At 42.2% G+C, this 4936-nt stretch overlaps 1 pseudogene; it reads left to right on the top strand.

Moving 5' to 3' along the window:
* The first annotated feature begins 979 nt into the window (after positions 1–979).
* LOC101639049 lies at positions 980–2205 on the top strand (annotated as a pseudogene).
* The last annotated feature ends 2731 nt before the right edge of the window (positions 2206–4936 follow it).

Below are 4936 nucleotides of genomic sequence, written 5' to 3'. Positions count from 1 at the left end.
CCAAACCACGCAAGGATCTAACAAGAATAGAGAACTATAGGCCTATATCTCTAATGAATATAGATGCTAAAATCCTTAACAAAATATTGGCCAATAGAATAGAAAAGTATATAAAAAGAAGAATTCATCATGATCAAATGGGATTCATACCAGGGTTGCAGGGATGGTTTAACATCTGAAATTCCATCAACATTATCCACCACATTGAGAAGGAAAAGGACAAGACCCACAGGATGATATCAATACACGTGGAAAAAGCATTCGGCAACATTCAACACCCATTCTTAATTAAGACACTCAAGAAGATAGGACTGGAAGGAAATTACCTCAGCATAATTAAAGCCATATAAGAAAATCCAACAACCAGCATTACAATCAATGGAGAAAAGACGAAAACATTCCCAATGAAAAAGGTAGCCATAAGGCGGCCGGGAGCGAGTGTGTGAGCGCCGAGGGCCTCGGGAGATGAGGGCCCTGCACTGACCAGGAGGAGCGGACACCGCGGTGGCCGCTCCGAGAGGACCCGCGATGGCAACGGCTCGGGCGGCGGCTCCAGGCCGGCCGGACGGGCAGCGCCGGCAGTGGCTACTGATGTGCAAGCCGGCCGGCCGGCTGTACACATGGCTGAAGGCACCAGAGGCGCGCTCGGCGTCCGCACACCCGCGCCCTCGCCTCATTTGTCTAAACTTCGGGCGCCTTTCCACCTGCCCCGCGCGGCCTGAGTCAACAACTTCTTCCCCCGCCCTTCCCCCCCGCCAGCCCTGGCAGCTCGCCGCGAGGCGGGGACCAGGAACCTCCGGGGATGGCGTTGGCTTTGGCGGGCGCCGAGGAGGAGCTCGGCAGCATCCGGGAGAAAGTGCAGGGTTCTTCGCTGTTCCGCAGCCAGGGCAGCCAGGTGGAGCTGCACCCCCTGCCCCAGCTCAAAGATGCCACTTCAAATGAACAAGAGCTCTTCTGTCACAAGTTGCACCAGTGTCGCATACCATTTGATTGCATGGACTCTGTTTCCGACTTGAAGAGCAAAGAAAACAAAAGAGCAACACTGAATGAGCTGGTTGAGTATGTTTCAACTAATTGTGGTGTAATTGATGAATCAGCGTATTCTGATACAGTAAAATGATTAGTGCTAACGTCTTCTGGACTCTTCCTCCAAGCGATAATCCAGATTTTGATCCAAAAGAAGATGAGCCCACGCTTGAGACTTCTTGGCCTCACCTACAATTGGTGTATGAATTCTTCTTGAGATTCTTGGAGAGCCCTGACTTCCGGCCTAGCATTGCGAAGCGACTCATTGATCAGAAATTTGTACAACAGCTCCTGGAGCTTTTCGATAGTGAAGACCCCACAGAGCGTGACTTCCTGAAGACCGTCCTGCATCGAATTTACGGGAAATTTCTGGGCCTGAGAGCATTCATCCGAAAGCAGATTAACCAAATTTTCCTCAGGTTTATATATGAAACAGAACATTTTAATGGTGCTGCTGAACTCCTTGAAATATTAGGAAGTATTATCGATGGCTATGCATTGCCACTGAAAGCAGAACATAAACAGTTTCTAATGAAGGTCCTTATTCCTATGCATACTGCAAACAGATTAACTTTGTTTCATGCTCCGCTAGCCTATTGCATTGTCCAGTTCCTGGAGAAAGAACCAGTGATCAGAGGATTGCTAAAATTTTGGCCAAAACCATGCAGTCAGAAAGAGGTGATGTTTTTAGGAGAAATTGAAGAATTCTTAGATGTCATTGAACCAACACAGTTCAAAAAAATTGAAGATCCGCTTTTTAACCAAGCGTGTGTCCAGTTCTCACTTCCAGGTTGCAGAAAGGGCTTTGCACTTCTGCAATAATGAATATATTCTTAGTTTGATTGAGGAGAACATTGACAAAATTCTGCCAATTACGTTTGGTAGTTTGTACAAAGTCTCCAGAGAACACTGGAATCAGACCATGGTAGCGCTGGTGTACAATGTGCTGAAAACACTCATGGAAATGAATTGCAAGCTCTCTGATGACCTTACTAGCTCATACATAGCTGAAAGACCCAGAGAGAAAAAGAAGGAACTGGAACGTGAAGAATTATGGAAAAGTTAGAAGAGCTGAAGCTAAAGAAAGCTCTCGAAAAGCAGAAGAGTGCTTACAATATGCACAGTATCCTCAGGAATACAAGTGCTGAACAAACAGAGACCGCCTGCCACCTCTGCTAGATAGGTGCAGTTTTGTACACACTTTTGGAATATGTAAAAATTGCAAAACAAACCTCAGTATAATTAAAAGGCCAATTCCCCCACCGCCTCCCCTCCACTCTCCCCACCCCCAACTGTAAATGAAAAAATATACGGACTAAACATAGCCCTGTGTTATATCATGGCCACAGGATATTGTCACCGTTGTCTAATAAGATCTACTGTGTCACTTCTGAAGTTTCACAGAAATGAAAATTATCATCTATGATGTGAAATAATTATGGGAGTGGTGAGAATTATGATTTGAATTCTTTTGATTGTGTTGCACATAGATAGTAATCTGCTCTGTATATTTTTCCCTTTTATAATGTGCTTTTCACATTGCTGCAGACCTTAGTTACAGTCTAGGAAAAAGACTGTTTCCTAAAATAAAACTAAGATATAATCCTTACCCTTCCTCCCCTATCTCTCCCAGAAATATGATGGAGGGAATTACCTGAACTCTGGAATTTGAGCAGAACACTTAAATTTCCAGGCTTTTTAAAGCACAAAACATAAATAAAAGCTGGGGAAGTAAACTAAATCCTTGAGATTGATCCTCATGAGTACAACAACTCCCAAAGAGTGATGAGCACAGAGGAGCAGTGGCAGCGAGTGAGTGGGGCTGGTGCCTCTTCAGGATTCCTCTCTTCCTCTGCCTGCCCAGTCCCTCCTGACCAGGGATGGAGGTGCGGGCCCACAGTGTGGCCATGCCCAGTGCTAGTTGTCACTGCCTGGCTTACTCACAGGAACTGCAGTAGGCTTCCTCTAGACTTCTGAAACCGTGATTAGAAAGGTCGTGCATGTTTTTACCTGGTTGAGTATTTTCTCACATATTTTGTTATCAGAGTACTATTCCAATCTCTTAACTTGCAGTTGTGTGGAAAACTGTTTTGTAATGATAGATCTTCATTAGGGGATTGAGCAGCATTTAATAAAGTCCATGTTTGTAAAAAAAAAAAAAAGGTAGCCATACAAGGATGCCCCTTATCCCCATTTTATTCAATATTGTCCTAGAAGTTCTGGCTAACAACATAAGGAAATGGAAGGATATCAAAGGTATACATCTAGGGAAAGAAGAAGTGAAATTATTGTTATTTGCAAATGATATGATTTTTTTATATTTAGCATCCCCAAAGGCTCCACAATAGGAGTGTTGGAAGTGATAGAAGAATATGGTAGAGTGGCAGGGTACAAGATCAACAAGCAGAAGTCAATAGGATTGCTAAATACAACTGATGGGATTACAGAAAAAGAGATCAATAAGGTAGCACCATTCACAATAGCCAAGCATAAATTGAAATATCTAGGGATATACTTAACCAAAAAAATGGAAAACTACAGAACATTATTACAAGAAAACAAAAAGGACCCTAACAAACGGAAATATATCCAATGCTCATGGATCGGTAGACTCAATATTGTAAAGATGTCAATACTACCTAAGGCACTAAATAGGTTCAATGCAACTGCAATACAAATACCAGCATCATTTTTCAAAGAAATGGAAAAACTGACCACCAACTTCCTATGGAAAGGGAATAAACCCATAATTGGCAAAATAACTCCTCAGGAAGAAGAATAAAGTGGGCGAGCCTGCATTACCTGACTTTCAAACTTATTATACAGCCACAGATGTCAAAACAACATGGTACTGGTGTAATGATAGATAGTCTGACCAATGGATAAGAACAGAAAATCCAGAAATAAAAATAGCAGATTACAGACAAGTGATCTTTGATTAGGGCCCTGAAAAAATCAAATGGGAAGCCGATGTCCTTTTAACCAAATTGTGCTGGAAAAACTAGATATCCACCTGCAGAATAATGAAACAAGACTCTTACCTAACAACATACACAAGGACAAATTCAAAATGGATCACAGACCTACAGGTAAAACCCCTAGCTATCAAGATCATCAAATGGGACAAAGCTAACAACCTTAGTGCAGGGAATTCATGGGCTATCAGCAATAATGAGGGACACACACTCAGAGGAAGATAAAATGGACACGTGGGACATACTATAAATAAAACACTTGTGTGCACTGAAAGATTTCATAAAGCGAGTAATGAGAAAATGCACAGACTGGCAAAAACATATTTAGGAATGACATATCAGACAAAGGTCTTATTACTAAAATCTACATATCCCTGAAACCTTACAATAATAAAAAAAAAATGAATAGCCCACTGAGGAAGTGGGCAAAAGACTTAAACAAAAGATTCACAAAGGAGGAAACCCAAATGGCCAATAAACATATGAGAAAAAGTCCTTGATCATTAGCTATCCAGGAAATGAAAATCAAAACAATTATGAGATACCACCTAACATGCATAGCATAACCAATTAAAAAAATAAAACCAGAAATCAATAAATGTTGAATGGGAAGTGGTGAGATAAGAATTCTCATTCACTGCTGATGGTCTTAGAGATACATACAGTCACTGTGGAAAGCAATTTAATGATACATAAAACAGATGGTTGCTCTGTTTTGTTTTTGTGCATGTTATTATCTCCGCGGGTCTGTCTAAATAAGATATGCTGGATGAACAATCTGGAGAAGAAAACAACAGGACCCACAGTTCCGGGGGGACATGGGAGAGGGGGAGGTGGGGGGAAAGGAAGTGGTGTGAACAAACCCAGGGACAAGGGAACAACAAGTGATCCAAATTGTTGGTGAGGTGGGTGTGGGAAGCCTGGTAGGGCATGAT

This window comes from Echinops telfairi, unplaced genomic scaffold (assembly GCF_000313985.2).
Source record: "Echinops telfairi isolate 266 unplaced genomic scaffold, ASM31398v2 ScPeMD7_7419;HRSCAF=8457, whole genome shotgun sequence".
Classification (NCBI taxonomy): domain Eukaryota; kingdom Metazoa; phylum Chordata; class Mammalia; order Afrosoricida; family Tenrecidae; genus Echinops; species Echinops telfairi.
The sequence above is the reverse complement of the archived record's forward strand: the minus strand, read 5'-3'. Positions and strand labels throughout refer to the sequence as shown.